The 12269-nt window shown below is 47.9% G+C and overlaps 1 protein-coding gene across 5 annotated transcripts in view; it reads right to left on the bottom strand.

The window, feature by feature from the left end:
• Positions 1-12269, bottom strand: part of ABHD2 (abhydrolase domain containing 2, acylglycerol lipase) — a 100125-nt gene that overhangs the window by 77344 nt on the left and 10512 nt on the right. Inside the window, exon 2 of one of the 5 annotated variants that reach the window (XM_058294667.1) lies at positions 20-109. The exons of the other annotated variants lie outside the window; for them this stretch is intronic. The gene's annotated coding sequence lies outside the window, so the exon portion shown is untranslated. The remainder of the gene's footprint in view (positions 1-19; positions 110-12269) is intronic. 5 annotated transcript variants of the gene reach the window in all.

Here is a 12269-nt window from a genome sequence, read left to right as displayed (position 1 = left end):
GCAAGTGTAAGTAACTTGCCTGAGGTCACCCACATAGTAGGCAGAGAAGAAAGGATTTGAATCCAGATCATCCGGCTCCAGAGATCTTCCCCTTAACCACTATGCTGTGCTATGTGAAATCAGGAAAGGAAGAGAAAGACGAGTGAGTGAGAAAGAAAACACAAAATATGTCAAAATGAGATACTGCGGCTTGCCCAAAGTCACACAGCTGTAAAATAACAGAGCTGGGATTCAAGCCCAGTTTTCTCTGATTCTACCATATCAAAATGATTTACGAAGAAAATGAAAGCCAATTTAAGGGGAGAATCAATGAACCTTCAGAGTAGTCTTGTTCAACTTCAAGTTTTGTATTATTTCTTCATATTCTGAGATAAATTCGCTATAGAGGACCAGATTTTGTCCAAATAGGGACTGGAGAGTGAAGTCCCCAGCCACAGCCACAAGCCACCTGACCTCTCTGCAGCGTGGCTGCCAAGTGAAAAAGAAGGGGTGGACCAGACCACAGATCCTACACTGGCAGCCCTAGGGTTGGTGCTGCGTTAAGCTGGCACTTTAAAAAAATGTTGAGGTAATCAGTTGTCAAGTTACAAACAGCAGGAGATTTCAGATAAAAATCTGGACTTCTGGTTTCTCTCGAAAAAACATCAGAAGATCTGGTAACAATGAACCAGCATTCCCATGTGGCAACAACAAATGGAGCTGACGGGCGGCTGCCACAGTCCCCACCATTCCCTATTAAGTCCCCACTGATCCCTGGCCTACTTTAGTCTTTATGGTATCCGAATGGTCCTTGTAAACATCTGAATATGCAACCCTTGGAGAAAATTGTCACAGGTCCCGTTTAGCCCTGGATAAGTCTATACTGATTTGTATATTAAAAAAATATATATACTACCAGTATATGTATAAGTGATAAATTCATAGACAAAATTAGAAAGGCAGAGTGGCAAAACCTATAGGATAACCAGATGTAGAACCTTTTATTTACTGATACTTATGTTGATGTTTATTTGCATCTTGACTCTTTGCACATACCATCTGAGATGACTTCAATGAAACACCCTTACTAAGTACAAATGCATAGAGAAAGATTCAGAACAGTGGCAGACAATGTTGATTGTTTCCAATTGTCTCCTTTTTCTTTAGTAACAGAAACCTGGGAAAAGTGCCCAATTGGGGAAAAAAAACAACTACATAATTCAGCCTCCCTTGCAGCTTGGTTGGTCCATGTGATGAAATTCTGGCAAATTCTGGAGAGGTTGGTCTAATTTCTGGAAAGGCTCCTTGAAAGGCAGGGAGTTAGCTCTTCTTCTGCCCTCTCCCCCTTTCCAATGGAATGCAGACGATTTAGCTCAACTCCAGCAGCCATCCTGGGCTATGAAATGACCTTGAAGTCACGCTAGGAGCCACATCAAGGGGGCAACAGAGAAGAACAGAAGCAGTCAGGAGTCCCTGATGACTTAATGGAGCCACCATATCAGAGCTAGACTACCTAGATTTCTTTTACATGAGAGAATAAACCCTTGTGTGTTTAAACCATTGCTATTTATAGACTCTTTTAGGCTACAATTTCTAATGATACAGAAGGAAATATTATATGCCCAAATCTTTACGGACGCTACAATTGCTGGGCTATAAGAGAACTGGCAATTTTTCATTTATTTTCCTATTTCCCAAAATTCAAAATGATTATAAATATTGACTGCAAGTCTGACTATAATGACTATTAATAATAAAAGGAGCTGGACGAAGAAAAGGAAAAAAGAAAAGGAAAATACGGATGTCAACATATATAACAAATATATATGCGATCAAACTTGGAAAGTATCTGAGCTTTCCACCTATTAGGGGAAAGAGGAATATGCAGTAGGCCTATGGTTCCCCAAAACGGAAAGAGAGCTAACACTGATCGTGCTCTTACCCACAGAAAGCTGACAGATGCTCAAGGGAAACGGGGCTTTTCTGGAATTAGGGGAAAAAGCCCTGTAGGACTTTATACAGGGGGTCCTTTAGTGACATGATAGATAATGTCCTCCTACAACTTTTTTTTTTTTTAAATAGTAAGTGCAGTAGAGAATTCATTTCCCAAACCCTCAAAAAATGCTAAAGGTATAAAATTAAATTCAGTGAAGGCAATCCTATGAGAGGCTTATAATTATGTAGTTTAAATGTGCAGCCTTGATCCTGGGCTTGAACCTGAAGTATGGGGAGGGGGGGAACGCTGTTCTCCTGTGCCCCTTGGGTCGCTGCCCTTGAATTTCACCGGCTTAAAGTACCTGAGCACTTACTTACTACGTGCCTCGCACTCTGCCAGCTTTGTGTAGGACTGCAAAAATCAAGGACTGCATTGTAACTGGGAGACAAGAAGCTTATGTTCTTTAGAGACTTGGAGGCGAGAATAATTAGTCGAGGAAAAAATTAACCAGGGAAAGAGTTATGGGACAGTATAAATCTAGAACTGAGCCTTAATGAAGTATAGGATTTAGAAGTGTGTGTAAGTGTGAGTCTGTGTGTGTATGTATATTGGCATTAAACCAGGAACTAATAACTGGCAGTTTTAAAGCAAAACCCTTCATATTCATTTTATTTTTTATTTGCTGTGTTTCATCTTCCGGTGTTCTTTCTTACCAAGTAGACCTGCCACTAAATATTAACATTCTGGACTTGTTCCAGACACAATGAACTCAGACTTCATTGCACTATTTTGTGTGCCCCCTCTCCCTTTGCCTAGGCAGGTGAAATCCAGTTAAAATGAATACCAGGCAGCCTAGGTGGGGAAAAGAAGTCCCACGGAACGGCTGCAGGGCTGAGTGTGTCCAGGTGGAAGGGATGCCCTTACCCCATCTCCAGATGGGTAGCAAAGAACACCCAGGGTGTTGCCAAGGGCCCCACATTTGATCACTGAAAGGGACTTCCAGTATTGCCTGGTCGCTAAGACAGGCTTGGCTGCATTTTCAGGAGGACCTCCCACGTGCCTCACTGCTCTCGCGTGGCTGTGAGCTTTATTTCAAGATAGGGGACACAGATGCAGCAAGAAAACAGGGTCGCTGGGCTGGGGGCAGCACCGTCTGGGGTTTGTCCTGCTCTGCCCCTCCTTCCCAGTGGGTCACCTCGGGGAAGTCACTTAACGTTGTGGGCCCTAAAGAACTTGTCTGTAAAACGAGAGCGTTAGATTAGAATTAGACCATGACAAAGGTCTCTTTCAAGTTCAAAATGTCTGAGATTCTCGGGAGAGAATTGCAGTCCTTGGCTAAAGAGCACAGGAAAAACCATCTCCCCAGCCTACTTTGTGGACCAATATGCAATAAAATTCACAATAACTAACAACCCCCAGGGCCTTTGTTCCTTCCAACCCTTGGAACTTTTCAAAAAGAAAACAGCTCTATGTGTGCAGCTGTGCCATTCATGCCAAGAATTCTGTCATATTTAGCCAGCCTGCCTGGGCTAGTGATGATTTCAGCCTCAGAATATTCATGTTCACTGACAACCCAGAACTGTTACAGGTGCTTCCAGTGAAGGACAAAACCGAGCAGAAACCTCAAACGCAGGAAAAAACAACCACCCTCACCTTAGGTCCCTGAGCTCTCAGGAAGCCATCTCTGCCTCCCATCTGCCTCCCGCGACTCCTTAGTGGAACACCCCTGTCCTTGAGAGGCTGAAGAACCTCTGCCACACCCTTTTGCAAGGTCCCTCTTTACCCAGATAAACCCCAACTGATTGGGGTCATAGCCAGTGAAGGGAAATGAACACCCGCAGGCCACTTGGCCACAAAATGTTTATTGGGCCAGCAGCTAGAACCATTCTTTCCTCTCCCATTAGTTATTAGCAGAGGGAGGGAGCCCGGGGCGGGGGGAGGGGAGGCTTTCTTCCTTGCAATCCAAAAGAACCTAACGTAAGCAGCTTCAGTGCTTCTATGGGTCCCAAGGCAGATGCCCCTCTAGGAAAACCCAACCCCACCACCAAACCCCGACAGGTTCTTTCTTCCAATTCCAATCTGGTCCAGGATTTTGTTTAGGTTTCGCTATTTGATTAAGAATGACAGCACTGGAGTGGGACCAACCCTGGTCCCCCAGGTCACAATGTATATATCCTTGGCAAGTCTCTTAACCCCACCTCCCCCAGCCTCATCTGTAAACTCAAATGTGTTAACACACAGGGAGCATTTAAAACAATGCCTGGCAGAGAGTAAGCGCCCCCAAGTACTAGCTCTTACCACTATTACCACCACCACCTCTAAACTCTCCTCCATTTGGCCCTAGTAAGCTCCTTAAGACAACATCGAAATTATCACAAAAGATGCTCTCTCCTAACTGACACAGAGGCCGCATCAACAATGAAATAACTAGCTCAATGACTGCTTGGGTGTCCTCCAACAAGTTTAATATTAATCCCAAGACGTACCCTTCTTAATTCTTCTAAAGAGGAACCATGTTAAACTTAATAAATCACTGGATAGTGTGTGCTAATCACCTCGCCCCACGGCGCTAAGAGACGTGTTGTTGTAGTTTCTGGGTTGGAAAGGGTCCCGGCAGCACAGTCAGAGGCCCCTTCCTGTGCACACGTGTGTGTGTGCGCGCACACACACACACACACTCCCTTGTCTCCTCTTGCCCCTCTTCTGCCCCTCCTCTCTCAGGGAAATCCATTCTTGCCCACCCAGCGCTCCCAGCAAACCTCTGAGAAGGCCAGCCCCGCCTGCTCTGGCAGACTTGGTTCCTTAAAACTGCCCGTGAGCGGTGTCAGAAGAAGGACACGCTGATGGCCAGAGCACACTGCCCACACAGAGACCCGGCCAGTTTCCACCCACCATCATCCCAACCTTTCAGCCTCTTGGTGGCAACTTTTTAGATAATAGTGGTAAACCCTAACTGTTGGTAACATGACACCTTTGGGGAGGAGGCAGAGGGCCAGGTTCTCCTTGCTTTATTGCCATTTAACTAGAGAAGTCGCATCTATCAAATGAAAAAAAAAGGGGCATTCCAAAAGAGGCAAGAAACAAGCCCAGAAGAGATTGCTAGAGAGAGCCCAGCCATCCTCTCTGGGATTTTTCTTTGCTCTCTCTGAGCCATTCACTGCCGTGGGGATGGGAGAGCATCTGCTAGAAGGCTCGGGGGATGTCCTAGGCCCCTAGAACTGCAGACCTCCTGACTACCGGGCCAGCCGGGCCCTGTGCTCACCTTCTGGTGAGGTCTGAAGCCTCTGGGTAAGCGCCCCCGCAGCGGAACCAGCTCTTAGCGTGTCCGTGTTGCTGAGGCCTCAGTTTCCTTCTCCTAAGGAGAGTTCCGTGGACGGAGCCTTAAGGGTACTCAAACATGTGGGGTTTTGAAACACCCTCTCCCACTGCCGCCGCTGCAAGCCAAAAACGATGGGAGGGACCTGGCAGCAATGGGCTGACGGTTTTCAAGAGATGCCAAGAGGCATTTACTTCTGAGCATTAAGCCCCAAGGTACCTGGGTCCTTCAGCAAATCGTACCAGCAAGCCACCATGGGAGGCAGGACCTGGTTACAGCACGGGGTGAGGGAAGAGGGCCCTGGGAGAGGCTGGTGGTAGGGAGACCCCAAGGAACAAGGAAGGAGAAAGCCCCTCACCCATCTAGTCCAACATCTTTCACAAATCAGGTCCTGCGAGGTGCAGGGATGTGCCCAGGTCACGCAGCGTTGGGGCACAGAGAAGCGGATGAATGTGCAGGTATTAAGTATATTTATATCTGTAACGCCCTCGGTTGTGGTCAGTATTAAGATGACCTTGAAACAGTCTTTTTGTGCACACTCAGGTGATAACAGTTCTATTTACAATAGTCTTCCACAAAGGCATAAGGTCACACACTCAACCTGCTGAATTTCAGAAAATGTCCGACAGTTCCTAGTGACAGGAAAGTTACCCATTGTGAGAAAATGTGATCCTTGTATTTAAATGCCAAGAATGGCTACTAACCCTCCAGCTTTCAAAGAGAAAGTCACTAAGCTAAAAATATCTGGAGACTGAGTCACCAGTTCAATGCATACATTTAATTGAGCACTTTTACATACCCTTACCAAATACGAAGGGTAACTGTCTCTATTAGTGTATAACCCAGTTGAAAGAGCAGTGCTTCCTACCAGAGAAGGAATGTGCAAAGCACTTCGTAAAACACAAGCAAAACTATTTTCTTTACCACTGAGAACAAAACAAACAAACAACAACCATAAGCCAGGTATTTCCTCCATGGAGATTCTAGAATTTTCTAAGAGGACAGGCACTTTATGGAGAGATTTAATACCTCTAAACTTTGTATTTAAAAAACCTATGTTGTGATTAAATAAAAAGCAAAATCTCAGAATCCAACAGAACCAAAGTCCTAGTTTACCGGCATTGTTAAGAGAAGGGTACAACTGAAAGAAGAGCATCTCCAGATTTACAGCATGGAGAAACTTCTGGGGCATGGATCCCACCCAGTCTTCCGTCTGTAAACAATGTTCCAGAAGGAAGAAACTGGGAGTTAAGCGGGGGAGACCCAGTGCCTGGCACAGCCCTTCACTGAAGCACCACTGACCCGTGGAGTGCACTGAGGCAAGAAGATATTTCACCGGTCTTACAACAGGAAAGGAAGGACTCCCAGCTACCCTCGGTTAATCAGAAAATAAATACAGCCGGGACTCCCCGTTCTGAGCTTTCTGGACCCCCAAGGGCCCCAATGCCAGCTCAAAGCCTAGTACTTGGGCTAATACACACATGTTCAACCTGTGATCAACGCATGAACAAGCAAGGCCCGTCATTCCTCGGGCACTTGCAGTTCACCATGGCACGCATCGAGGGGAAGCAGCTAGGGGGCGAGACCCAACCACCAGGCCAAGCTGCCTGCCCCACCAGCTGGCCTGAGCGCAGCCCTCCTGCCTGCTCCAGCAATGGGGCTTTCTGAGGAGGGAGTCTGCCGGCTGGGGGAGCAAGAGCTCCCCCACGGGGCTGCGCCTCCAGGCCCTTGAGCAGAGGCCAGGAAGCAGGGGTCCTCGTCCTTCCGAGGCCCCTTCTAGGGTATATGGTGTGACTGGCATCTGAAGGCATGCTCTGCTGGCTTCTGGCTTAGAAATACCTTGGACGCTGCAAGTACAAACAACATCTCCTGCCCATGTAGAGCAGCAGGCCTGGGTTCCACATGATTTCTATTGAGACAAGCCTTAGAAGACCAGCGCCCGGCTGAAACGCAGATGAATGTGGAGGACTGATTTGCGCTCGGCCCTCGGGCTGAAAGTGAAGAAAGGGCTTTGTGAATAGTCACCCATCTGGTGCCGAACAAGCCAGCCCCACTCCAGGGCCTTCAGGGACTCCTCACCCAGCCTCTGCCATCAGACTTGCTGACTGAGAGACAACCAGAGCCTTGCCCCCACCTTCTAGGTCACAGTCCGAGCGGAAGGACCCAGAGGTACTGGATTCTGGATGTCAGAGGAAGGAGGGGGTTCCATTTGTTTCTCTACTTGCTCTAATGGCACCTGGAGTTATTCCCAACCCCCCAAGTATGCTGTGCTGTGCAGCTCTGGGCAGGTCAACTGCCCACTCTGGGGATTTAAAAACATATCCTAGGAACCCATGTGCTACAATCAAAAGATACAGGTTTTAGTCAGTGGTTCTGGGTTTGGGTTCAAATTCTGCCAAGTGGCCTTAAGAAAATTATCCAGATTTTACAAAAGTTTTCTTTTTCCTCTATACTATGGGGGAGGGAAGGTTACATTCCAGGTTATTGAGAAAAGAAGCTGAAATTGTGTAGATAAAAAATTGCTTTTAAATTAAAAAATGTTCATAGATCTACGCAAGGTAAGATTTGTAAAATGCTTTGGGATCGTTACAGGAAATCTACTTTATTAATTAATGCAAGATTAGAAAAATGTTAGTTTTAAAGATTTATTGATTTCTCTCCCCACCCCCCCCCACCCCCAGTTGTCTGCTCTCTGTGTCCATTCGCTGTGTGTTCTTCAGTGACCGCTTCTATCCTTATCAGAGGGACCGGGAATCTGTGTTCCTTTTTGCTGCGTCATCTTGCTGTGTCAGTTCTCTGTGTGTGCGACACCATTCCTGGGTAGGCTGCACTTTCTCGCACTGGGCGGCTCTCCTCACGGGGCTCTCCTCACGGGGCACACTCCTTGCGTGTGGGGCTCCCCTACGTGGGGACACCCCTGTGTGGCAGGGCACTCCTTGTGCCCATCAGCACCGCGCATGGGCCAGCTGCACACGGGTCAAGGAGGCCTGGGGTTTAAACCTTGGACCTCCCATGTGGTAGACGGACGCCCTATCCGTTGGGCCAAGTCCACTTCCCTGAAAAATGTTAGTTTTAAGGCAGCTGCTAGGGTATTTTAATACATGAAGGGTGTGGAAATTGATCCTCTGGCAGTTCTGAGCTTGGTTATCAGATTCCTCTACTAAAGATACTAAAAGGTCTGGGAAAAATAAGATGGAAAAACTGTGAGAATGAAAGGTCAGCTCTCTGGGTTGATCTATTTTGGGGTCTTAGCTAAGTAGGACTGCTTTTCCAAGTAAAGGGACTCCCGCAAGCATCCCTATCTCCCACCACCCAACACAAGCACCACTGTTGTTCTAGGCCTCTCCCCGCTGCCTCCCGCTCTGGAAGCAAGCTTTCCTAGTCCCCTTTAAAGCCACCCAAGGCGGGAAACGGACTTTGGCCCAGTGGTTAGGGCGCCCGTCTACCATATGGGAGGTCCGCGGTTCAAACCCCGGGCCTCCTTGACCCGTGTGGAGCTGGCCATGCGCAGCGCTGATGCGCGCAAGGAGTGCCGCCCCACGCAAGGGTGTCCCCCGCGTAGGGGAGCCCCACGCGCAAGGAGTGCACCCATGAGGAGAGCCGCCCAGCGTGAAAAGAAAGAGCAGCCTGCCCAGGAATGGCGCCGCCCACACTTCCCGCGCCGCTGACGACAACAGAAGCGGACAAAGAAACAAGACGCAGCAAATAGACACCAAGAACAGACAACCGGGGGAGGGGGGGGAATTAAATAAATAAATAAATCTTTAAAAAAAAAAAAAAAAGCCACCCAAGGCGAGCCCCAGAGCGACCCGAAGCCTGCGGCAGCTCTCTGCCTTTGGTTTTTGTCCACACTCTGCCTATTCCAGGTAGGCATTTGCTCCGTGACCACATCTGGTCCAGCCCAGGTCTACCTCCACCTGCAGCTGTTTAAGAGTTCTCTATAAAACACTAATAAAGCCACACTAATAAAGCAGATCACCCCACATAAAGGAGCTACTCAGGGGCTAAGTGCACACAACAGGAATTCTTCCTCTGCCAGGCGTTCCCAAAGCACAGCGCTGATGCATCATCGTTTTCCTGGGAAACAAGGAAGTGGCCATCCACGTTGGTGGAAGATTATTCCATCAGCAATGGGAAAAATACTTCTCCTGAACTGGAAAAGAAGATGATTCTGTTGACCAGAAATTGATTTACCTGCCTAAGTTGGGGGCACCCGAGTGGATAAAGCAAAGGTTTGTAAATGAAGAGGACCCAACACACTAAAGGATGCTGGTATCACTGCTTGCAAACTACATCCCTCCTCTGACATTCCACCCAAGGTATTGAGGCATCAGCTTCCTTCTAAGCTCTGAGTATCATACATGTCATCCACGAAATGACTAGAAAACAGTGTAAATCAGTACATAATTAAGTACTAAATCCTGAAGCACTGACTATAAATATTAGAGGAATTCAAAGGAGGCAGAAAGGAGGAGGAGGTGGACTCAGGCGGCTGGGAACCACGGGGAGAGAGCCTAGGAGAGAGGGTGAGCGGAGGGGTGGGTGCAGCCACCAGGCTGGGCTCCCAGGCTAAGAGAGGCCAGAGAATGCCAGCCGTCAGGAGACAGGCAGGCAGGGCAAGAGGGACGGGCTTGGAAGTAGCAGGACTGAGTCACTTGCGATGAAGCTTCAGGGCTTTATATACAAGAGGAAATCCAGGGGCCAGTCCAGAAGATGGAACTGCCCAGCCACTGCCTCGATTGTGCGCCCTGGGCTGTGCCCGCTGCTCTGGGCACGTGAGGGGCTGACATGTAGCTGTAGATGGAAGAAGCACTCATGTGGCCATGTGTAGCCTGGCCCCTGGGGTACTGGACAAGAATTGGTGAACTTGAACATCACAGCAAGCCTCAATGGAATCCAAATATTTCTGAACAATCTGCTGGACTAAACAGGAGTCTTGATTCATTGGCAACCCTTTCCCGCCAGGGCCTAAAATTCCTACCATTTTCTACCTTCACTTTTTTTTTTTTTTTTAGGTACTGGGGGCTGGGATTGAACCCAGGACTTTGCCTGTGAGAAGTCAGTGCTCAACCCTCTGAGCCATATCAGCTACCCTGTGTTGGTTTTCTCGTTCGTTTTGCTGGTTGTTTTTGTTTTTAGGAGGCACCAACCAAACCCGAGACCTCCCATGTGGGAAGCAGGCGCTCAACAGCTTAGGTCACATCCGTTCCCCACCGCACCTTCATGTTTTGTAAGTATCCTTTCATAACTGGAAATTTTGCCGAGTCTCAGCTCTGCATAGGAGTGATGATCCACCTCCCTTTAATCTCTGTTGGGGATTCTGGCCTGTGTCCTTTTAACGTTGTGGCCACTCCATAAATATTTATAGACTGACTGAGCCCCCAAGAGAGAGTTAGCCTCAAGCATCACCATGCTGTTCAGGAGAACAGAATTTTCTTACCAGGAGATCATTATGTTAGGCTCAGTAGTATAGGCCTTTATGAGGAACTGCCAGACCACTGTGGATTCACAGAGAAAACTCAACGTGATCTGGGCTGTCAGCAGCTTTGGGATATTTTAAAGAACATCTGGAAGTGAAGTCAAATAATTATCCATCCACATGAAAGTTTTCCACTTTCCAGCACTTGGAGGAGCATTTGTTCAATGCCATTTCCCCCCTCTTTTCCCCCGTGGTCTAAAGAACATTTTACTAGGCTCAAAGAGTTATAAATCTAGTTCAGAAACTGATGCCTGACAAAGACAGATAATCCAAAGAGAAATCAGGCTGTTGGGTAGCAGAAGGTCCCCAAAGAGAAGGTGGGTCCAAGTCCATGCATTGGCTGTTGACCTTGAGACAAAGACCGAAAGGCCGCGAGAGGAAAAGACACCAACACGTCCAAAGCAGCAAAACTGGCTATGGTCATCTCCATGACATAAATCTGAATACAATTAATCCTTGGTTAACTCAGATAAGAGCTTGGTGGGATTATAAAGTACAGATCCTTTCTAACGTCTCAGGCAAATGGAAGAATCCCTCCTCAGGTGTCTGTGGTATTCTGAAAACAGGTTTATGAGAACAGGTTAAGACACCTGGTGTTACAAAGATTTCCGCTTCACTGAGATGCCTCTCTGTGGGTGTGCACTGGTGGGGTGGGTGGGGCGGGGGACAAATGCACACGTTTTGGGGGTAGACGGTTCTGGCTCAAATCGCTGCTCTCCCGCTTATTAGTTGTGTGGCTTTGGGCAAGTTTCTTCAACTCTGCACCTCAGTTTTCTTACCAGTTAAGTAGGGAGAATAAATGACTGCCTGGAGGGAAGTGGACTTGGCCCAATGGATAGGGCGTCCATCTACCACATGGGAGGTCCGTGGTTCAAACCCCGGGACTCCTTGACCCGTGTGCAGCTGGCCCATGTGCAGTGCTGATGTGCACAAGGAGTGCCCTCTACGCAGGGGTGTCCCCCGCGTAGGGGAGCCCCACACGCAAGGAGTGCGCCCCATAAGGAGAGCCACCCAGCGTGAAAGAAAGTACAGCCTGCCCAGGAATGGCGCTGCACACACAGAGAGCTGACACAAGATGACGCAACAAAAAAGAAACACAGATTTCTGGTGCCTCTGATAAGGATAGAAGCAGTCACAGAAGAACACAGAGAATGGGCACAGAGAGCAGACAACTGGGGAGGGGGGATAAGAAATAAATAAATAAATAAATCTTTTTTTAAAAAGTCATTGTGAGGCATAAATGAGACAGTGCATGTCAAATGTGCCACACCAGAGCCTCCTACTGGTTCATAAAAATAAAAAATGTAAGGACAATGCTAACTTGGCAGCGGTGTGCTCACCAGAGAAGGCACAGGAAGTGCTCTCTTCATCTGACAAGGCCAGAGGGTCCCAGCCCAGGGCCAGCTATCCAGGGTCAACCCTGGTTGGTCTGGCTTGACTGTGAGCAATGACCATCAATCCCAATTTTAACCATCCTCTGAGGTGATGAGTGGACCACACACATACATGTTCCTTTTCCCATTCCAGAACATTAGCTTCTCTCTAAGCCTCACAGAGAA

Source organism: Dasypus novemcinctus, chromosome 3 (genome assembly GCF_030445035.2).
Source record: "Dasypus novemcinctus isolate mDasNov1 chromosome 3, mDasNov1.1.hap2, whole genome shotgun sequence".
Lineage (NCBI taxonomy): Eukaryota > Metazoa > Chordata > Mammalia > Cingulata > Dasypodidae > Dasypus > Dasypus novemcinctus.
This window is presented reverse-complemented; position numbering and strand designations above follow the sequence as displayed.